We start from the raw sequence: 25,916 nt of genomic DNA, 5'->3' as shown, positions 1-25,916 counted from the left end.
TTAGAGGGTGAGCCTGCCCCTCCTACCCAGCCCCCAGCACAACCACCTTTGGGACCGTGAAGGCGCATTGGTGACTGCCCATGGGAGGAGACCTCAGTCCCACTGTTACTATTTGGGGGTTCATAGGCTTGCGACTTCCAAACACCCCTCCCGTCCAAAGTATTTACCACACACATGTCATATACCACCCGTGTATGCATCTTGTTTGTCTTGTCTGTTAACCTACCCAAACTACCTCCCCAAATATGAAGCCAAAAAGGTTCCAGGCCACCAGTGAGATGAATCTTCAGTTCTTTTATTTAAATCCAACAACAAATGAGCACTTTCGTCTGCCAAATGAGACTTCTTCAGATAAAACAGTACTGGTGCCACTCTTAATTTATATAAAATGCCTTAATTAACCTAATTAACTAATAAACAAAATTTTTAAAATTGTAAAGTTCCACCATAAAGTGGTTTCTGGCTCTTTGGTTGTTATACCCAACATCACAAACGTCAAAAAGTTTAGAAAATCCATTAATGGAATTAAAAAATAGTATAAAAAATTGTATAGAACAATCATTATGTTAAAAAATAAAAAAATAATAAAACTTCAATCTTGATTATATTTTTTTATATATGTATTTAATGTAGCCCTTTATGCACTAAAATGCTGTAAACTACAACAATGAAATCACACTCTACCTGCTCTCTCTGCTAAAATAGCCTTAATACTAATGTATTTATTCAGGCCTGGACTAATATTAGCCTTCAGCCTCAATTGCCATCTAAGTTCGCTATTGAGTAATATGTTCCTCATGTCCCCTCCTCTGGGGTTATTTTTAACCAAGTCAATAATCCCAAACTTGAAACCACTAAATGAAGTACAAAGAACTGAGTGTTTGTAAAGGGCACTGGTTTCTTTCCTATTTCTAATATCATATATGTGTTCATATATTCTATCCTTCAGTGCCCTTTCGGTTTTTCCTACGTAAAATGATGAACACTTTGTGCAGATAGCCAAATATACCAACATCTTGGTTTGACAATTACCCTTACAAAATTTAACTATACTACCTAAACCATTTTTCAATTTGATAAATTCTTCTTTGAAAATATGTGAACACTGCTCACACCTACCACATGAACTGGTTGCTTTTTTGATATTGTCTAAATTATTACCCTTTTCAAGCAACCTTTTAAAATTAATTCCTGTCTTGTATATAAAATGAGGTCTGTTACCTACCACCTCGTAAACTTCTTTGTTGGTTTTTAGTATGGACCAATTAGTTTCCACTATTTTTGTAAACAAGTCAGAAAACCCATTATACTCAGTAACACATGCCCCTAAAAAGTTTCTTGTCTCTTTCTCAGGTTCTACTACTTTTGTGAAAGGTTGACCTAATAAGGCCTTATATTTGGTCCCCCAACCATTGTAGACTTCCTCCAATATTTTACCAACCATTTCTCTTGGGTATCCTCTCTCTACAAACTTTTCATCCAAGAAAATAAATTCATATAATAGATCCTGATAATCAGATGTCATCCTCGCTATCCTAACAGCCTGTCCCTTAATGAGGCTTCTTTTTTGGTGAAATGGGTGAAAACTATCATGGTGCAAATAACTATTGCACCATGTATTCTTACGAAAGATCCTGGACTTAAAACCCTGTGGTACTTTGCTGATGGTGATGTCCAGATAGTTAATACTCTGGTCTTCAACATTATGTGTGAATGAAAGGAAATCAGTAGTATGGTTTAAGTAATGAATAAATTCCTCCATATTTTCTTTTGACCCTTCCCAAATCACAAAAATGTCATCCAAAAATCTCAAGTAACACTTAATTTGCTTCCTATATCTGCTTTTTAATATGTGTCTTTCTTCCCATTCTAACATCACCAAATTGGCGTAAATGGGGGCACAAGCTGCCCCCATAGCTACGCCACTAACTTGTCTATAGTACTCTCCTTGGAAGCCAATATAATTATTGTCTAATACGACCTCCATAAGTTCCAGTATCAATAATTTTTGGTCGTGGGGTACATCTAGATGGTTATGAATGCTTTCTTCAAAAAATTCAAAACCCTCCACTCTGGGAATACATGTAAATAAATCCTTTACATCTATGGTTAAAAATTTACATTCTTCGGACCACAGGTCGTTGTTTATTTTACCAAGAAAATCCCAAGAATCCTTAATCAAATGTTCTTGCTTTACTATTATATTTTTAATAGTTTTATCAATATAGACTGCTAGGGGATGGGTTTTAGAATTTTTTGCTGAGACTATAGGCCTAAATGGGGGCTCTAAAATGGATTTATGAACTTTTGGTACTCCAAAAAATTGTGGAATAATTGGATGTAGTTGCCTCAAAAAATGGTATGTCGTTTTCTCTACTCTATTTTCAATCAAATATTCATCCAATAGGGAGTCAATCCTCCTGTAGGCTATTTGTATCCCATTGTGTGACACTGAAGTGTACGTATTCAAATCCATCAAGATGTTAGTTAGAACATTATTATATTCCTCATGGTTATACAAAACCACTCCCCCGCCTTTGTCCGGCTTCATAATTCTGATATTGTTTTGTGCTTTTAAGGCCTCTAGCAAACCCTCTTCTTCCTTATTCAAATTGTGATGTTGCCTTTCCTTTCTATTATTCATATATGCCTCATAAATCTCATTCGTAACTATATTCTCAAATGTATATATAGCTGGATGCAAAGGGGGGTTATAAATGCTGTTCCTAACCAATCCTTTATTTAAAGTGGAACTTTCATTCACTGTTTTTTTATGAATTCATTTAAGATTTAATTTTCTAAGGTATAACTTCAGTTCCACTAAAATGTGGGCTAAATCCCCATACTTTGATCTAACAAACTTGAATCCCTTTGAAAACAAGTCAAAACATTTTTTCTCCAACTCTATAGATGTATAGTTAAAAATTTTGAAACCTTTATATTCAAAAACTATACCATTGGTATCTTGTGTAAGGTTGTTTATCTGCCCTTCCTCCCCATATTTTTCCATCCATAATTGTTCTCATATGAATTCATTGAAAGGCCTGGGTCTGAGGGGATTCGGGCCTTGCTTGCCAGATGTTCTGATCTCCTGGGGCCTAAAAAAGGTTCAATAGGCTCTGAAAAAGAGTCCATTTCATTCAAAACCCATTTGTTAACACCCCCTCCCTGTTCATTTCTATCTTGAAAACGGGGTCTGAAAGAATTACTAGGTACATCAGTGTCATGATAATTTAATGGGGCCCTTTCATATAATTTGTTTTTACTATTATAATTCTTAAAATTGTTAATAGGCCCTGGGTAACTCTTACCCTTGGTATATTGCTCCCTATCTCTAATGAATTTCTTTTGTTTCCTAGCAAAAACCTTATTGATCCTACTATCTGTTCTTTTTAAAACCTTAATGTGTAAGCATTTATTTTCATCAAATAACAAGTCCTTAGAAATGTCGTCATTTAGTTTGTTTAAATCAATTAACAAACTGTTCAACAAGGTCTCGTTATGTTTGATAAGTTTCAGAATTAAACCAAATCCACATTCATCAAAAAAATCAAGAAAATCTTTTAAAACAACATCTGAATAAGTAATTCCAAAAGGATATTTAAAAAATCTTAGTCCCTGAGGGACTATCTTGTGACCAAGACAATTATGCAAGTAACAGTTATCAATTTGTACACATTTATATTTAAACAACATTTTCTCAAAGGAAAAAATCATGTCCTTTAACGTAGGAACATTCGAATCATTCAAGTTGTTTCCTTTAGTATTAGGTAAATCATGTTTTGCAGTAGGTGATATACTAAAATCAAAGTTTTTGTCCAAAATGTCTTTTAAGCTAAAAGTTGTTCACTACCCTCTGAGGAACTTGGCTTAGGTTCCATAACATCAGCCACTTGCTTTTTAGCGCATGAAAGTGCGTGAAAAACAGTACCTTTTAATTTAAAATTAGTCTGTTACGTCGTCCGCTCCTTTTGCTCCACCGAAGGGACCTGTGCATCCTTCCGACTACGTGGAGATAGCGAAACCCCTTCATTTCTGCTTACCAAATATAAGGCCTTATTAGGTCAACCTTTCACAAAAGTAGTAGAACCTGAGAAAGAGACAAGAAACTTTTTAGGGGCATGTGTTACTGAGTATAATGGGTTTTCTGACTTGTTTACAAAAATAGTGGAAACTAATTGGTCCATACTAAAAACCAACAAAGAAGTTTATGAGGTGGTAGGTAACAGACCTCATTTTATATACAAGACAGGAATTAATTTTAAAAGGTTGCTTGAAAAGGGTAATACTTTACACAATATCAAAAAAGCAACCAGTTCATGTGGTAGGTGTGGGCAATGTTTACATATTTTCAAAGAAGAATTTATCAAATTGAAAAATGGTTTAGGTAGTATAGTTAAATTTTGTAAGGGTAATTGTCAAACCAAGATGTTGGTATATTTGGCTATCTGCACAAAGTGTTCATCATTTTACGTAGGAAAAACCGAAAGGGCACTGAAAGATAGAATATATGAACACATATATGATATTAGAAATAGGAAAGAAACCAGTGCCCTTTACAAACACTCAGTTCTTTGTACTTCATTTAGTGGTTTCAAGTTTGGGATTATTGACTTGGTTAAAAATAACCCCAGAGGAGGGGACATGAGGAACATATTACTCGATAGCGAACTTAGATGGCAATTGAAGCTGAAGGCTAATATTAGTCCAGGCCTGAATGAATACATTAGTATTAAGGCTATTTTAGCAGAGAGAGCAGGTAGAGTGTGATTTCATTGTTGTAGTTTACAGCATTTTAGTACATAAAGGGCTACATTAAATACATATAAAAAAATATAATCAAGATTGAAGTTTTATTATTTTTTTATTTTTTAACATAATGATTGTTCTATACAATTTTTTATACTATTTTTTAATTCCATTAATGGATTTTCTAAACTTTTTGACGTTTGTGATGTTGGGTATAACAACCAAAGAGCCAGAAACCACTTGGTGGTGGAGCTTTAAAATTTTAAAAATTTTGTTTATTAGTTAATTAGGTTAATTAAGGCATTTTATATAAATTAAGAGTGGCACCAGTACTGTTTTATCTGAAGAAGTCTCATTTGGCAGACAAAAGTGCTCATTTGTTGTTGGATTTAAATAAAAGAACTGAAGATTCATCTCACTGGTGGCCTGGAACCTTTTTTGCTTCATTTTTGCTGGTTTGGACTGTCTCGTTTGGTTTAGTGATTTTTACTGGTTCCATAGGTTGCTGGTGTGAGGTCGAGATTTTGTTTGAACACTGGTGCTACTATTATGGAAGAATCTTTAAATGATTCTACAATTATTGGACAAGACAATGTTTTTAGCCCGAGCAGTATCATTAAGACACAACAGGAAGTGTCTAAAGTACGTGAAGAGTTGGCTTCCCTTAGAGGAGATCTTACTAGGCTTATTGACTTGTTTAGTCAAGTCGAGCCAGTAGAGGGAGCCAACATACCTTGTATTAATCCTGACTGTGTCTCGACGCTGTTTTCAACTTCATCTCCATACTCGCGATTTGAGAGCAATGGTGGAATTAGGGTTAACGCCAGGGACAACGAACGGAGTAATGTAAGCAGAAATGAAGGGGTTTCGCTATCTCCAAGTAGTCGGAAGGATGCACAGGTCCCTTCGGTGGAGCAAAAGTAGCAGACGATGCAACAGGCTAATTTTAAATTAAAATGTACTGTTTTTCACGCACTTTCATGCGCTAAAAAGCAAGTGGTTGTTGTTATGGAACCTAAGCCAAGTTCCTCAGAGGGTAGTGAACAACCTTTTAGCTTAAAAGACATTTTGGACAAAAACTTTGATTTTAGTATATCACCTACTGCAAAACATGATTTACCTAATACTAAAGGAAACAACTTGAATGATTTGAATGTTCCTATGTTAAAGGACATGATTTTTTCCTTTGAGAAAATGTTGTTTAAATATAAATGTGTACAAATTGATAACCGTTACTTGCATAATTGTCTTGGTCACAAGATAGTCCCTCAGGGACTACGATTTTTTTAAATATCCTTTTGGAATTACTTATTCAGATGTTGTTTTAAAAGATTTTCATGATTTTTTTGATGAATGTGGATTTGGTTTAATTCTGAAACTTATCAAACATAACGAGACCTTGTTGAACAGTTTGTTAATTGATTTAAACAAACTAAATGACGACATTTCTAAGGACTTGTTATTTGATGAAAATAAATACTTATACATTAAGGTTTTAAAAAGAACAGATAGTAGGATCAATAAGGTTTTTGCTAGGAAACAAAAGAAATTCATTAGAGATAGGGAGCAATATACCAAGGGTAAGAGTTACCCAGGGCCTATTAACAATTTTAAGAATTATAATAATAAAAACAAATTATATGAAAGGGCCCCATTAAATTATCATGACACTGATGTACCTAGTAATTCTTTCAGACCCCGTTTTCAAGATAGAAATGAACAGGGAGGGGGTGTTAACAACAGGGTTTTGGATGAATTGGACTCTTTTTCAGAGCCTATTGAACCTTTTTTAGGCCCCAGGAGATCAGAACGTCTGGCAAGCAAGGCCCGAATCCCCTCAGACCCAGGCCTTCCAAAGAATTCATATGGGAACAATTATGGATGGAAAAATATGGGGAGAAATGGCAGATAAACAACATTACACAAGATACCAATGGTATAGTTTTTGAATATAAAGGTTTCAAAATTTTTAACTATGCATCTATAGAGTTGGAGAAAATACATTTTGACTTGTTTTCAAAGGGATTCAAGTTTGTTAGATCAAAGTATGGGGATTTAGCCCACATTTTAGTGGAACTGAAGTTATACCTTAGAAAATTAAATCTTAAATTAATTCATAAAAAAACAGTGAATGAAAGTTCCACTTTAAATAAAGGATTGGTTAGGAACAGCATTTATAACCCCCCTTTGCATCCAGCTATATATACATTTGAGAATATAGTTACGAATGAGATTTTATGAGGCATATATGAATAATAGAAAGGAAAGGCAACATCACAATTTGAATAAGGAAGAAGAGGGTTTGCTAGAGGCCTTAAAAGCACAAAACAATATCAGAATTATGAAGCCGGACAAAGGCGGGGGAGTGGTTTTGTATAACCATGAGGAATATAATAATGTTCTAACTAACATCTTGATGGATTTGAATACGTACACTTCAGTGTCACACAATGAGATACAAATAGCCTACAGGAGGATCGACTCCCTATTGGATGAATATTTGATTGAAAATAGAGTAGAGAAAACGGCATACCATTTTTTGAGGCAACTACATCCAATTATTCCACAATTTTTTGGAGTACCAAAGTTCATAAATCCATTTTAGAGCCCCATTTAGGCCTATAGTCTCAGCAAAAATTCTAAAACCCATCCCTAGCAGTCTATATTGATAAAACTATTAAAAATATAATAGTAAAGCAAGAACATTTGATTAAGGATTCTTGGGACTTTCTTGGTAAAATAAACAACGACCTGTGGTCCGAAGAATGTAAATTTTTAACCATAGATGTAAAGGATTTATTTACATGTATTCCCAGAGTGGATGGTTTTGAATTTTTTGAAGAAAGCATTCATAAGCATCTAGATGTACCCCACGACCAAAAATTATTGATACTGGAACTTATGGAGGTCGTATTAGACAATAATTATATTGGCTTCCAAGGAGAGTACTATAGACAAGTTAGTGAGTAGCTATGGGGGCAGCTTGTGCCCCCATTTACGCCAATTTGGTGATGTTAGAATGGGAAGAAAGACACATATTAAAAAGTAGATATAGGAAGCAAATTAGGTGTTACTTGAGATTTTTGGATGACATTTTTGTGATTTGGGAAGGGTCAAAAGAAGATATGGAGGATACACCAGATTATGATTTACATAAACCTACACCAGGATTACTTCATCTGGATGCAATAATCTTTCACCAACCACTAGTAAGAATCCACAGGAGTTCACCACCAAACAAAATTAAGTCCAGGATAAGGGATAGATAGTTGGACCATTATTATTTTCCTACATTTTCAGTTTCTATATATTCATTTATTTTCTTGGGATAAGGGTTTTAGGATGACAAGGAATATTGGAAATCTAAAATATCAATTTATATTATATCAATTTATGGGGATAGAGATTTTTGGTGAGAAGAGAGGTTAAGAAAGTAGTAGAAAATGAGGATATTGGGGGAAACTTTTAATGGGTGTGTGTTAAAAGTAACAAAATTTTCTTAACTAACAAAAGAAAATTAGTATAAACAGAGAAAGAGAATTTAAAAAGAAACTACTTTTTAGGTAAAGTAGGTAATTTAATTTAAAAGGTACCTTGAAAACAAAAAAAGTTTAAAGGTGTCAACAAAAAGGTAAATGATTAAGGAAAATCAGAATGTGGTTTATTATCAATAGTTATATTTTGTAAAGGTAATTTTTAAAAAAAGATGTTAAAATATTTATAGGTAAAACAAATAGTTAAATTTTGTTACATTTTTTTGTGGTAGGCAATGCTATTAGATTTATATTTGCAAAAAGTAGAGGGAGGTTGTAAAAGGAATTGTTGAACAGGCATATGTTTCTAGAAATAGTCTTCAAGAAATGTTAAATTGAAAACATTTCTTTGTAAAAAAGTAGTTTCAACCGAAAGGATTTTGAAAATCAGAAAGTGGATGGAAGTTATAAATTATTGAAATACATATGATAACCAGGAGGATTATTAGTGCTATTTATTTTGTACTGTTGGACTGAGCTTCATTTCATTGTTTATTTTTACTGCTATTTTACACTCAATAAAAGGCCCCATTAATTTAGGCAGAAGGGAAGAGCACTCAGAGTGTTGAAAGCTGCTACATTAATACCATTAATATATGCAGAGAAATCTACATTGAAAACATATTTATAATTTTAGAGCATTTAGAAGAGAGTTTCATTAGTTTTTAACATAAATGTTTTTTACAATTATTTTATGTTTTTTAATTTTTTTTTAATATATATTAAAAAAAATATACCATTTTTTTAATTTTTAATTATTTTCAGCTTCAAATTTTACTTGGTGGTATTTTTTTTTTACTTAATATTTTTTTCACATTTTGCCATTTTTAAGATGGTTGTTTTTTGTTTAAATTGGACTGTTTTCCAGTGCCAGAAACTTTTTAAGGGTAATTTTATAAATAAAGAAGTTCTCATTTGTTGTTTAGTTAATTTAAAAGATGAGTCATTTTTAAGAGTGGGTAGCCTGGCCTTTTTTGCTCTTTTTTTCTGGAATTCAAGTGGTCTCATTTGGTCAACCTTTTTGCTTTGCCAAATAAAAATTACCTGTCTCTTCTCTCACCTGGTCTTTTAGGCAATATTTGCCCATTTAAACTCACACCCACTCACCAGTTGTAATTTTGTGCAATTTAACTGGCAATGGACCTGGAATCACCTTATCCACAATCAATGGCATTTGTCCCCACTGTCACCCATAAACACACCATATATGCACAGTTTATAAATCATGTGCATATGCACAATTGTTGCCTGTATACACATGGGTGTGTATGGAATTTCCTACACCCTCATTGCACATCCAGTGTTATTTTTGTTTCTGTCTTTATAAGCTATGGCCCTTTTTATTTTCCTTCCTTATGCACACCTGTACATTTTCTTTTTTTTAAAAGCCTTACCCTGCCTCCCACACTGCTTTTTTTAAGCTTCATGTTTCTTGTTTGAGCTTTTTTTTAGCTGCCCCTATATAACATAAACAGCCTTTACACCTAGAAGCCAGCAGTTAAGTAACCGTAAGCAGTTTGCGTGAGGGTAAGCTATGCCTACACAGATTAACCAATTTAGAAGCTGAGTGAACTGTAACCGGAAGTTAGCAGTGCTTACCTCACTAAAACAACAGGCTATAAACCACAAGTTTTCAGTGCTACTACAATCTGCCCAGTCTGTTTATAATCAAGCCAATAAATATACACTGAGGAATCATGGCACCCAAACATAACAGCCACACAATAAACAGATGTATATTATATATATATATATATATTAATATATACATATATATAAATATATATATACATATAACAGATGTAATATATATATATATATATATATATATATATATATACATATATAATATATATATACATATATATATATATATATAATACATATACATATACATATAATATATACATATACATATAATATATACATATACATATAATATATACATATACATATACATATATATATAATATATACATATACATAAATATATAATATATATACATATACATAAATATATTATATATACATAAATATATAATATATACATATATATGCAAAGCAACACATATATATATGTATACATACATACTATATATCTGGATAGTAATAAACCATTAATATACGATGATATTATAATATGTACCAATAATACCACATAACCTACTAAATGTAATACAAGCAATCATAACATATTATGCACAACAGTCTAACACATTGCCTTTAATACACTACATCCCATAATGATTACATAAGGCTCCAATATATACATATCAATAATGTACAGCACAGATACACATCCATACACACACACATACACATACTCACACACATATCATTGCACACAGTCCCATACACATATATCATGTGCATATGATGTAACATACACATCCACACATACACACACACATTAGTAATATATGACACACACACTATCATACACACACACACACACACACATACACACATATATATATATATATATATATATACATATATATATATATATATATACATATACATATATATATATATATATATATATATATATATACATATACACATACACATATATACACACACACACATACATATATATATATATATATATATACATACACATATATATATATATATAATATCTTAATATATATAGTATATATATATATATATAATACCAATATAGTACACATACATATGCATCCATATGGACAGAACATAACACCACATGTAGGTTTACATAAATACATGGTTAGTATGCAGACACTAACACATATATCCACTGACCTATACATCAAACATGCCATGTCACCAAATATTATTTGTGTGACATCCCAATGACAATTGTCATGGTCATATGCTAGTCACCAACCACAGCAGTAGTCTGCACCTGTATCAAACTGTCCACACACATACATCTTTATTGTAAGACTATAGTCCAAAACTGACACTAATAAGGCTATCTACACACGTATGTACATACAACAGTTAATAGACACCAAGCCTTAATCAACACTATGTACACAAGGCAGGCCTTCCCACTGCAGTGAAACAATCACATGTAAAGGTGTATTCACAAGGCATAAGGCACACTTAACCCAGCTCTAGTCTGAACAGAACAAGACAGTAACAGCCTCAGTTACCAATGGCAGTAACCCTAGAGGCAGCAAGTGACTCAAGACAACCTGTATGTCAGATACTGTTACATAACAAGGCATGTGTCACACACCATGGCACAACTGCCATGTAACATGTTGGGTTAAAACAGGTCTGGTGTAAATATTATAACATACAGGGTGTAAGTAATGTGTGCATGTATAGTACATATGGGCACATATACACACATGTATGTGTATGGTGACCCACATACCTGGCCATATATGTACATATATGGTGATGTATATTGGCCTAGACATATATATAAGTGTAGTACTATATATATCGGTATGTATGCATATATATCTCTATATGTATATTATACATATGTTACATATCTGTATATTGGCTGTATGTAGATATTATGGGCATATCTGTTACCTATATATGTATACTATATATTTCGATATGTACATGTGTATATATCTATATATATATATGTATCTACATATGTATATGTATATCTATATATATGTATACATATATATATATCTGTGTGCATATCTACATGTGATGCAACATATAGACAGGCATAGTCATATGTGTATATATATAATATTAATGTGTAATTAACATAATAATAGAACAATATGTAGCTATAATAGTGGCATGCATCACAGGCATGGGTGACCATCTGTGTACAGCTCCCGACATCCCACAGAACATTGGCATGCACTACATGCAGATGTATAGCACACCTATGGATGTTAGCAGAGAACTATTGCATTCTAACACATCATATGGATGGGAGATTCCATCACACTGGGTATACACAGAATGCCTACACAATCCTACTGACTATAGTTATGTTATTACACAATAGTATGGTACATGACATAATACCTAACATATAAGAGGTGTATTGCAGCCATATTGTGCACCAGATACACACATACAGTCACACAAGATGCCCTGCAGAAGTACCATGTGAACCATGGCCCACAGATGCCCACTAGATACCCATCAGATAAGTTATAGGGCATAACACCTCATGACTGTCAACATACAAGCAGCTAGGCATCTGCAGCTCTACTGTTCATGATACATACACACTGACATCACACATGGTAATAGGCTATGTACAAACCACAGTGTAGGGAGCACTGTTCCTGGCTCAACACCACTGGCCTGTCACACATTAATGACTGCCTGTGGGACAGCATATAGCATAATAGCACAGTATATCTACACAGCCACCAAGACACAGCTCAGGTACACCTCACACACACTGTATATAATCACCCTGCCAGCTACACATGGTACTGTCATACCCTGGGCTAGTATAATACATGTGTGTGTCACATATAGCTTGTATGTGCCACTCATCAACAGTGCTCACACACTACAGTAACAACACATGGGCTGATGCACAGTGTGTGGTGATCTACGTCACTGTGTATACAACAGTGTGTGTATGGCAATACAACACACAGTATCGGCATGGTAACATACAGTGGATGAGATATCAGTGTCTGACAGGACTCATATGTGGTACTCAACATCTACCACAGTACAGTGCAAGGCATCAATACACACACACACACATGTGTGTGTGGCCACACACACATCAGTACTGTACTAGTATACTACACAAGCAATAACAGACCTCGGAGAGGCACACTACTGTACATAACATGACATCTACACCAGTCTGTACACCATATGTACACAGATATACATCAGATGCACTGACAGTATCACACATATACACACTTGTATCTAAGCTGTAAGTACATAACACAGGTACCAGAACATGTTGTCACTGGATCACGGCTAGCATCTATAATATTGCTGAACTGTAACACTACATTTATAGTTCACAGATTACAACAGTTGTTGTGACACATGAAGCATAAGGCATACAGCACATCATGTAACTCAAACATGAACAGAAACTGACATGCTAACATCACACAACTGTGTTCTCAGATTTGTGCTGTGATAGCTATATACATTGACATGGCAACAACACACACATGCTGCACAGTCACATGCACACACACACACACACACACACACACAAACACACACACATACAATGTGGTATAGCAACACTAACAACTATTACCACACACTACAGACACACACTGTTACACAGATGGTACTCACAGGTACACATACACCAGTATACAGACACACTTCAACTCAGGCAGATCCCCTAAACAACATTGCCCTGTCATGCACACACATGTTGTGTGAGCCAAAGCCCAATCCACACACACACACACACACACACACACACACAACATTGACTCTCACAATCCTACATATTGTGCAACACCAACACCATGTTGATGTTTCATTACTTGCCACAGTGTTCCCATGCAACATCATGTTACCACAGTATATGTGCAGTTCCCACTCACAGTGACTGAGTGTTTCCACTGTTATCAATGGATCAGAGTATGAGGGACAGGTGCACAAATGCACATGCACCACAAGCACATGAGTAGGTGTAGGATCACTTTGTTGACAGTGAATGCCAATGACAGAGGCAAAGAAGTGATGACCACATGGACCTATGGGGGAGTAATGCTTGTGTCACACTCCACAGCACAGTCATCTAAAGACTATCAATGCATGTAGTGCTATCACCAGCTAATGCATGTATATGATGTTTATGGATGCTGATGAGTGAGAGAAGTAAGAGGCATACTCCGCATGAAGTGGTGATGACGTCCCACATAGGGTAGTTGTATAGTACATGAAGTATCACAGCCTGTACATGAACCTGTACCAGTGTCAACACAGCCTCACTCATACAGGTGGACACACCCAGATTGCCATGTGTGAACCAGTAGCAGGTGCAACAGGGATGGTGTCCACACAAGGGTACACACACACACACACACACACCACATGATGTACTGCTGAGGTTAGCCATTGAATGGGGACACACAGTGACACAGCCACACAGTTAGGGGTGGCATGGTCATGGCATCAGATCACATGACAATGGTCTGCATTGTGGCTCAGGGCTTTGGTTTCTGTATGGGGGTGCATTGTATCACATGCACCACACAGTCACTGGAGGTGCTATTACTGTGCAGCATGTTGGCTCAGTGCTTTGTATGTGTTATTGTGTCCCCATCCATTCATGTAAGTGTGTATGGGTGGTGCACTGTGATGCCAGTTGTGTGTTGTGACATGGGTGGTTTGGCCATGGGTGTGAAGTGTTGCATGTGTGCACACAGTATCATTGCATGTACACCACATGTATGCCTGTACATGATTGTGTTAGGCTGTAAGTGTGCATACTAACCATCATCTGTGGCAGTGGTATCACATTCTGTACCAGGTATGGCATCTGCAGTAGGTGGGCATGTTGGTGTCATAGATGTGTCAGTTGTTACATTATGTGTATGGAACAGGTGCTGGTGTCCAGTGCACACCCACATGCATGGTATGTGCTTGCTGGGTCACATATATTGGTGTCACCACTAGCTGTCCATACAGTCTGTGTGCCACTGCACCTGTGTGCATGTGTGTGTGCATGTGTGTGTGGGTGTGTGTGTACAGCAGGGCTGGACCCTAGCATGCATGGTGTGTGTACTGGTGTGTGTGTGTGCAGTCCATACTGATGGCTACTGGAGGTGTGGAAGGTCACATGTGGGGTGTGTGTGATCTGTGTTGTGTGTGTGTGTGTAACAGTGTGTCATATTGCAGTCACATGTACAGGTGCTCTGTGTGTGTGGGTGCTACAACTGTGTTGTGTGCTGTTTGTGGTGTACAGTGTGGTGTGTGTGTGTGTGTGTGTGTGTGTGTGTGTGTGTGTGTGTACCCCACTGTGTATTGGTTGCCTGGATATGTTACAGATCCACAGTGTGAGAAATGATCAAAACCAACACATGTATGGGCCCAATTGTGCTCCCCACCCTCATACATGATTTACATCTGTAACACATAACACACACACATCTGAGATTACTGTATATAACCCATTTACAAAAGTTATTTCATATTGGCAGACATCAGCAGGAAACACAAAGTCTGGCATTTGAGTTGTACTGAGTGTTACTAGCCTGGCATGCATTGCTCCCTACACAGACACAGGGCATTACACAAAACATCCTGACATTGCACCTAAAAGATGTACTAACAGACACAAGCCATCAATGTACCACATGACACAGACATATTCACCACAGGGATATAGAACCTTAACAGATATCCCAATGGTGTATTTCCTAAAATGCATTGCTCCCACCACACATGTTGGAGAACACACACATTGTAACAGTGTATTAAAAATTGAACATCCCACACAGATTGACCAACACAACACATCCACAGCATACTGAGTACATAAGCACCAAAACACACAGAGCCCTACACTACAGCAAATGTGTACAAAAGGACACAACATGGGGAGTTTAAAGTAACTCCACATGGAGCCTACATGGCACTACAGTACAGAGCATAATTGGCTACACAGGGAACACACAATAGGACACACTTGTAAAATTCCTAAATTGATTGTCCCTAACACACAGCAGGAACACACACATTGGGGCTTGAAATGTACTGAGTGTGAACAGAATCTATCCAGCATCAAAAATGCACACCACACAATTGACACACAAAGATTTGAGAAATTAGTAGGGTGGGATCAGCAGTTTGAAGGTGGCTAGCCACAAATTGCCAAAGTGACACAGTTCATAAGTTGAGTGTGTCTAACACACAGAAACACCCTTCTACACAGACAGTTTCTTACACAGTGACACACCTTGCCTTTCCAAAGTTGAGCATACTGGTTTACAAGCACTAACCCTGAACACTTCAGGGTACAGAGACAGAGACTCTTGTGGATGATACAGACTTCAAGTTCTCTGTTTCTTGTTACTTTATGACACTACAGCAGCCAGACATACACAAGTGCAAAAATTGTTTTACACACTTGTATTTACAACACTGCTTTATGCACAGACAGAACACACAGCCAACTTTGGGATTACACAAGAAAAGTTAAGGAGTATTTTCTGGTGCATGCATTTCTAGTAACTTGACATCACTACAGGTAGATGTTTTAGAAATTTGAATTTACCAGTTTATCACCTACCTAGTGTGATAAGTTACAGGACAGACAGAAGATTACAGATGCTATGAGTTCCCAGAGAATGTGGATTAGGCAGAGATGTTCACCAAGGCAGATCACATCAGCAGCCTTGCTGTAGTCACACTAACTATGAGCATTTCCACACAGCAAGCATCACACACAGTTGCAACAGCTGATTAGAGAAATTACCTACTAACTTAGAACACCAGCTTTGTGGGTATGCACATATGGGATGCACCACAGAGACTACTGGGATCAGTATGCAGTTATGGGATGCACCACATAGACTGCTGGGATAAAGCTTTTCCAAAGGTGTATTTCACAGTGGATGACCTCAGCAGGCTTGTCACAGTGGGGCTATGGGGAGGGCAGTGTATATGCATGGGCCATAACCCATTCATCTAGGGGTTGACACGCCACATGCGGGCACAACCTCGGTCATATTTCATAGGTACGTGTATGCAGCTGCTAGATGACTACTTCCTTGAACAGTCATGTTGCACAGCTGGCACGTGCACCACATACTCTGTAATGCTGACATATACCAGTAGCTAGTATCTACAATGAGTGACATCTGACCCTTGTGTGGCTGTGGCCCTTTGCCTGTGTGCTGGGTGAGACAGGCCTGGATGGCTCCTTGTCACAGTCACCCTCTTCCACACATCTATGTATATCTACCTTAGGCTTATTATAGTGTGTTGTCCTTACATATATGCCTGTATTCCTATCCACTGTGTGTGCAAATCATGAGTGGTGCATACTGAGGAGTGTCGGCACTAACATCTGTGGCTGCCAGATAAGTCTGGTTCACTGGTGTTTGCAGACATGGACTTCATGTGTTTAAGTGTGTGAGCATGCCCAGTATGACCTTTCAGTATGTTGTTGACTGACATCACCTTCATTTCTCTGTGTGTGTGGGCATGCCCAGTATGGCCATCTGTACTGAATGTGTGGATCAAGTCCAGGTCGTTTGTACTGCAGTGCTGACCTTTGTGTTGTACAGCTACAGGTAGCATGCTGTCTCTGCAGGGTATCCGTTGATCATTTGGCATGGACTGTTACTACATTTCTGCATTTATGCATTTCTATGTAGGATGGGGGGGCACACCTGACTATTTCTACATAGGATTGTGGGGGCACACCTGACTGTTACTACATTTCTATGTCGGATGGGGGGCACATCTGACTATTTCTACATTTCTACACAGGATTGTGTGGGGGGGCACACCTGACTGTTACTATATTTCTACATAGGATGGGGGGCACACCTGATTATTTCTACATTTCTACACAGGATTGTGGGGAGATACACCTGACTGTGACTACATTTTTACATAGGATGGGGGGCACCTGACACTTCTACACATTTGCTAGGACTGAACTGGTATGTCGGGTACTCCATTTTAGTATGTTGTCTTACCTATCGTGCTGACTAGAGGCATACCAGTGTACTACAGATCTTAGCTTTTAATTACCTACATATTAGTTTCTGACTTCCTACCCTTCAGAATTGACATCCCACTGCCTGACCTGCTGTAGTCTGTCTGTGTAGGCCTGGGTTGGAGGTTACCCATAGGCCTCATTCAGAGGCCATAGCACCGCCTTTGTTTGTGTTTGTCTACACCTGTCCTGCTGGCTGTGACTGTTGTTAGGTATGTGACCCCCACCTGACTGGCATGTGTGAGTCACTTACCTTGTGGGTGTCCCAGTATTGAGGGTGACGCTGCAGGGCTGCCTATGCTGGATGCACATAGTACACTCCCTACACATGGTTAGGCACAGATAGTGTAATGTTTGGCATCCCTTTTACTGTATGTGAGAGTCAGAGAGGTGTTATTCCCTGGGTCCCTCCTGTGTCACTGCATGTTCATAGGTTCATAGGTTCATAGGTTCATACTAGGCTATCTGCCCGAGGGCATTTACAAGCCTAGCCCATCGTTTTGTGGCACCCCTTTAGTATGGGGAACTATACCCATTATTTTGCTGTGCCTCTGTTGAGCAGTGACACTGAGGTAATCCCTGGGGTATATCTGCGATCTCCCATCCATTGGTCAAGATTTCTCTTGAACAAGGCCAGAGGTGCTCTGCCTCACATATACGGGATTTTATTCCACAGCATAGGAGTCTTTGGTGAATCTATCCCTCCAGCACGTCCTATTAATAGCCGTGTCGAGGTTTAAGTCTCCGCCTTGTGGCAATGACACCCTTGTGGCTGGATCTAGATTTTTGAGGTGAAGCATATTCATCAAATCTGGGTTTGACATGGCCTTGTATGTTAGGCAAAGGTCACCTCTGAGCAAGCGGTAAGTGACTGAATAGAGCTGGAGTTCTTTCAGTCGGGCAGCATAGGACAGATGTTTGAGACCCTTTATCCTTTTGGTGAGGAACTTTTGGCCTCTCCAGCTGCTGCAAGTGTCGGGTCAGATACATTCCGAATGGGGCATTGTACTCAATCATTGGTCTGATGAGTGATGAGTATAGGGAGACTATGACCTCCCTTGATCTAGATGAGAATCCCTTCATGATAAGGTGGGCAATGTAGAAGGTCTTCCTAACTACTTTAGCTACATGGGTGTCGAATGACAGACTACTATCAACCTGGGTCCCCAGGTCCCTGATAACTTCTTCTGTACTCAGTGGATTGCCACCTATTTGGTAGCTAGGGTTAACCTTGTTTTCCCGAAGGGTATGACTATGCATTTTTGGCATTTAACTTTAGGCCATGGCTCTGGCACCAGTTATCCGCTTCTGTGAGACCCTTCTGAAGGATATCTGTGTCAGATGTGTTTTCTACTATGGCCCAGTTTGCAGTCATCTGCAAACTTTGTCAGCCATAACCCTCCTGTGTTTGCTTGTACTCGGAAAAGTAGATGCCAAACAAGAGTGGGCCCAGGACTGAGCCCTGTGGTACACCACTTGTGACAGGCTTTGAGTCTGACATGGCCAGCAACTCTGACCCTGTGGGTTCTGTCACTCAGCCAGTTTGCAACCCATCTTGTGATGTATGGGTTAACATTTAAGCTGATGAGTTTTCAATGATACCCGAGTGGGGTATTGTATCAAAGCCTTCGCCAGATCGAGGTAGGCTGTATGGACTGCCTTTCCTCATCAATGGCTTTGGTGACTGTTTGAAAAAGTCAACCAAGTTTAGAAGGCATGATCTGCCTTTGACAAAGCCAAACTGGGATGGATCCAAAGTCTGCAAATTCCCTATGTCTTTATTTATGAGGTCCATTATGATCTCCATGGCTTTGCAGATAAGGCTTGTCAAGCTAATGCGGTAATTCCAGGGTCGGTGGAGGCACCGCCTTTGAGTGGGACCACAGTTGCAGTGCACCACTCCTGGCACGTATCCAGAGGTAAGACTATGATTAAACAGCTGTCCTAGCTGTGGGTTTAAATTCCTCGTTGAGTTCGTGGAGCACACAGCCGGGACACCATCAGGTCCCATGGATGCTGTGTTTTTGCTTTGGAGAGCAGTTCTCACTTGGGCGTTGAGATGTTTGGGGCTGCAATCGCTGGTATAGATATCTCTCCTTTTTGGGGGAGGGGAGAGTTTGCACTGAACCTGTCAGCCAGTATGTTGGCAATGTCTGTAGGATCAGTAATCTTCACATCATTTTGAACTAGTTCTGAGCATATCTGGGAGTCTGTTATGCATTGCCTCTTTGCCGAGGCTAGAGCATACTGGGCATGCCTCCATCTGCCTACTGGGGCAGGCTCAGGTTGTTCCTCCTCCGAGTCACTCTGTGCCTTTGCAGACCTTGGCAATGGTGGGGGGCTGTGTTGTCCTGCCCCGTGCTGTTCCTGCTGCAGCTGTTTCCGCAGGATCATATTGTGGAGCATGGCACATACAAGGACAATTTGGGTACATGTAGCTGATGAGTACTGCAGGGCTCCGCCGGATGTGTCCAGGCACCAGAACCATGACTTGAGCATCCCAAACACATGCACTACTATAATTATGGTCTGTGCGTGTGTCTCATTATGGAGTTCTTGTTCAGGTGTGTGTGCATTTCTAATGGGCGTCATCATCCATGGCTCCAATGCATATCCAGCATCTCCCACTAGGTGACCATAAGGGATGTCCCCATTGGAAAATCTCTGGTACAGCTGCATCAGATGCCAGATGTGGGAATCATGATAGCTTCCACGGCAGCCAGCACACGCATTCATTATTATGCCCTGGGCATCGCAAACAATCTGGCACTTGATAGAGGGTAAGCCCTTGCAGTTGATGTAAATCTTTCCCCACTCACCGGTTGGTGCTTTGATGCATATGTGTGTGCAGTCTATAGTACACATTACCTCCGGATATTCTGCTATTTGGTGGAATGGTTGCATATTGCTGTCCAAATCCTCATGGTTGGGAAAATATACGTGCTCACAGACATGTGCTGACATGGCATCCAGGAACTGGTGGAGTACCCTGGATGCTGATGCCTGTGAAATCCCCATCATATCCCCAGTTGGCCTTTGGAAGGTACCTGTTGCTAATATTCTTAGGCCTACACATACCTTGGTATCCACTGGGATGGGTTCCCCTATATTAGTTCTGTGTGTCAGGAGTGGCAGGCACAGATTAACAATTTGCTGTAGGAGGTCCCTGTCCACCCTATAGTGCTCTACTATCTCCAGATCATGTAGCCCTTGGTAGGTTACCCTGGGTCTGTACACTCTTCTCCATCTCCTCACTGTGGGTTGGTGGACAGCATTCATATCCTCACCACCCTCAGCCTCTTCCACAAGTTGTTTTATGATAACTTTTGCAGCCCCTAACATTTTGCTGTACTGAGTGTTAAAAGTTCCCCGCTTATTTACACCTGTGGTGTAGACTGTAGGAAAAACCAGAGGGGAAGGTGTTTGTATAGTTTATAGTAGTGTTCTAGGCTGGGCTGGTCTGTTGCCTGTGTAATTGGCTGATTCTGATACATTTCACCTGCTGGCTAAGCTAGTTCCCCTTGATTACTTTCCTACTGCTGTTTTCCCTTCCCATTGCCTTCCTGTTTAAGCCCGTGTGCACGCTGTGCAGAGTGCTCAAATGTGCACACTGCTGCTATTTCCTGGTTTAACCTCTTTTTTCTTCCTGTAAAACCCAGTGCGTGGCATGCACACCCGCTTAGGCTTTGTACAGTGTGTTAAGCAGGTTTAGACACACCCCCTAGCTTAGTTGTGTGAAGCTAGGAGCAATCCCGGGTAACAGAGCTCCAATCCACTTAAAGTATGCCTGACACACACCCCCATGATGTCACCTAACTCCTAGGCTTGCACCAAGCTACTCCTACTCTTACACTGTTGGGACCTGACTCACATGCTGGGGAAAACTGGGATTCACTATCCTTCCCCTCATTTGCATATGATTACCTGCTAATGCAATGTTACATGACTCACACTGAGCCTCCCACCTTAGCAACCACTACTCACTGGCCAGGTTCTCTTCTGCCTGCCATTGACTTGCATGACAGAATAGTGATTTTAATTAGACTGCTTATTTTAGATTTATTTTATTATTTTCTCCCGATCTCGTTTGCGCACTGCTGCTCTACTCTTAAACAGCAGTGATCAGCTAAAAAAAATAAAAGTTGATTTTTGGGGGTTTTTTTGTTTTGTTTGCAATGCCAATGGCCTTATACTTGGCCATTGGCTTGCTTACTACATGATATGAAGCCTTTATTTGGAGCTGTCACAGCTCAGTTTTGGATTTAGCAAAAATGTACTCGGTTACTAACCGAGTACATTTCTGCAGATAGCAGTAGTCCTGCACTGAATGTTGCAAGCTTCCTGGATTGCAAAATCACCTCATTTGTATAGATTTCTCCTGCAAATGGGGTGATTTGCATACCAGGGCTTAGTCCGTGCAGGATTAGTGCAGGAGTGCTCGTGCACCCCCCCTGCAGGCTATTCCTGGCTCTCACGGCAGACATATTGCCTGCTTGAGCTCCTGCACCGATCTTGCACTCCATGCAAGCTTTTGAGAATCCGGGGAATTGTCTTTTTTAAAATCACAATAGCCCCACCCTCTGTGGCCTATTAAGGTCTTTAATATTTAAGACCATCTAACATTGTCATTTACATATTTCACGGTTTTAAGCTTCATGCTGACCTTCTGTATTTTATTTTATTTTTATTTTTTATTGTTATTAATTTTCTTTTCTTTCTTATTAAATGAACTGCACATTTATTTTATTAAGATTTATGATGGATTGGGGTGGGAACAGGACTTCCATTTTGCAGTTGTTTTACAGGTCAAATTATAGCTATCATCTACTTTTCTACTCAAAGACAACAGACATTATTATTTTGGTAGCTATATGTTTGTATTGCAAGATTTTCTGTGTTATTATTATTTTAAATAACCTTTCATCTGCATTCAGAGCTGCAATTGTTAGTTGATCGTTTAAAGTGCTTGTGATTAGGAATGTGTGCACTTTAATAAAAAATAATTACCCTTTCAACACAATAAAATACCTTCCTTATACTGAATCAGTGATTGTATCTAATGTCCTCTTGAATAACATCTCTACAGTCCCTCTGTTAAAATAATTTCATATACATCCAACTTAATTTCCTTTTAAGAGTATTATCTTGAATTTCTGTAATGACATTTTCAAAGTGACAATGTTTCTTCTTTAAATATTAACCTATTTTTTTGCAGTTAGTTATTTAAGTGTATTCTGCCAGTAAGTTTCTCTTATATTTCAGAGTACTCTGTGTTTCCTTCAAATGAACATCTCAACAAATTTAATTCACATGCTGTTTTTACTTTCAGCACAACATCATCTTACAGAAAAATGCTGCTTGGTCTGGATGCTACATTACTTTGTAGCCCTAAAACTGCCCTACTTCTTACCATCAGGAGATTTTCATTCTGAATTCAGGAAAGACTTTGCCTGAAATGCAGTCTGTACACAAACTAATTTGTCCAGAGATGCCTGTATGGTTATTGGCAGGAGATGGTGCGATGTAGGTGGCTATAGAAGTTTAGGAAATAAATTGAGTTGGGTGTCGTTCTAGGGTTGCATATGAGGAAGAGAAGTTTAAGGAAGAGGGATGGCTTGAGTTGAAATAAGTGGTGGTGAGGGGGAATTATCTTGGTTTTGTACGGGAGTTGCGTGGGGATATCAGATTAAGTGTGAACTTGCAGTTACAAGATGGCCAGTAGGTACTCAAGAGACAAGATAGCAGAGTCCAGCGACCTGAGGTGCAGATAGGCAGCTATTGTTGCTAAGGTAGTAGAGCTGTTTCAGGAAGTGCCACCTGGGGATTCCTCTATGTCCAACAGAGCCAACATGGCTGGGAAGAAAAGGCAAGTACAGTCGGCATGGAAAAAGTACAGTTTTGTACCTACCATAAATGTAGATGTTTGAGTGCTAATACAGCTGCAGTAATCACAGATGGGTTTTCTGCCGTCAGGCGGGTCCTTGGTCGGCCGAATTCCAAAGTCTAGGTCCGGCGTCGGTTGTTGTCGCTTCTTTCCTGACGTCAGTGAGGCAGGGGTATATAAGACACAGCCGACGCTATTTTCTTCAGTCTTTCTTGCCCCAGATGTCAGGTGCCCCCAGAAGGAAGGCAATACATAAATTATATTTATATATATGCAATGCAATATAATCAAAAATCAGTAGTTGCAAGCAAATATACCATAGAAGGATAACCCAATCAAGTTGTATGAAGAGGGGTCAGGCCCCAGGCCTTTACCAAGAGGGAAGGAGGGAGGGTACTGTTGTATTAGCACAACATCTACATTTATGGTAGGTACAAAACTGTACTATGTTCATCGTGCATACAGCTGCAGTAGTCACAGATGGGTAGAATCCCAAAAGCTACACAGGGTGGTAGGCACTAGGTGGAACTGGGATGAGCCAGAATGCCCTGCAACACAGCAGTGGCAAAGCCTGCTCTAGTTTTGGAATATAAAGGCAGATGGTAGTGTTTTGTGAAGGTATGCACAGAACTCCAAGTGGCTGCCTCCAAAATATCTTTGGTAGGAACTCCTCTGAGGAAGGCTGTAGAGGTAGCTGTGGCCCTGGTGGAGTGGGATCTGATGCCTGTAGGGACAGATTTTCCATGATAGGAGTAACAAAACCGCATGCAGTGGCCTATCCATTTTGAAATTGTCTGTTTGGTAACTGGCTTCCCTTGAGCTCCTACAGCATAGGACACAAACAGTTGTTCTGATTTCCTGAAAGGCTTTGTTCTGTCCAAATAATAACGTTGTTGTCTATGGATGTCTAAGGAGTGTAGCAGCCTTTCCCCTTTGTTTTGAGGATTGGTGTAAAAGGTAAGTGTATGGCTTGATTTAAAGCTACCCTGGATACCACTTTAGGCATAAATGACGGGTTGGTTCGAAGGGAAACCCTGTCCTGATGGAAGATGAGAAAGGGCTGCACAGCCATGAGGGCTTGTAGTTCAAACCCTGAGCTGAGGTAATGGCCAGAAGGAAAGCTGTTTTCCAGGACAAATATTGCAAATCTGTTGAGGCAGCTGGTTCAAAGGGAGGCAATGTTAATTTTTCTAGAATGTAATTATTATCCCAGGCTGGCATTGGTTGTTTCCTTGGTGTTCTTATATTCTTAGCCCCTCTGAGGAACTGTCTTAAGAGTGGGTGAGAGAATAAGGGTGGATCAGTGTTGAATTCTGCAGAAATGGCTGAGGCATGGATTTTTATGAAGGAAGATGAAAGTCCACTGTTCAGCAGCTCAGCTAGATACTGTAATACCTGAGGCAAATTCAGTTTTCTAGGATCCTGGCCTTTTTTCTCATTCCAAGAGCAAAACTGTTTCCATTTTGCAGAGTAAGCCTTTCTAGTAGATGGCCTTCTGGCCTCCAAAATGACATCCTGCACCTCTTTGGGGAGTAGGGTCTGTTGTGTTGTTAAGGAATTTTTCATGCAGCGAGATTGAGTGTTTTCAACTGACTGTGAAGAGTTTTGTAGCTGTGTTGAGTCAGTAGAAGAGGCATTAGAGGTAGAGGTGAGGGAGGAGTATGCGTTAGGCTCCTCAGGAGTGGGTACCAGTGTTGTCTTGGCCAGTCTGGAGCAATCAGTATCATCTTCGATCTGTCTGCTCTTGCTTTCAAGAGCACCTTGGGCAGAAGAGGCAGAGGTGGGAAAGCGTAAACTGTCCATGCTGCCCAACTGAATGAAAGGGCGTCCACTCTCCGGGCCTTTGGATGAAAGGTCCTTGAACAGAACTTTTCCAATTGATGATTCCTGTGGGAGGCGAAGATATCTATGTCTGGCCTTCCCCACGCTTGGATTATCTTTGTAAACACTTGAGGATGCAACTTCCATTTGTGTGGATCTGTCATATTTCTGCTTAGATTGTCTGCCAGCATGTTTTCCAAACCTGGAAAGTACTGTGCTTGAAGTGCGATTTGCCATTCCAGAACCAAGTTCCAAAGTGTCATGGCTAGTCTGCACA

Source organism: Protopterus annectens, chromosome 5.part1 (genome assembly GCF_019279795.1).
Source record: "Protopterus annectens isolate FY-2018-M chromosome 5.part1, PAN1.0, whole genome shotgun sequence".
Taxonomy (NCBI): domain Eukaryota; kingdom Metazoa; phylum Chordata; order Ceratodontiformes; family Protopteridae; genus Protopterus; species Protopterus annectens.
The sequence above is the reverse complement of the archived record's forward strand: the minus strand, read 5'-3'. Positions refer to the sequence as shown.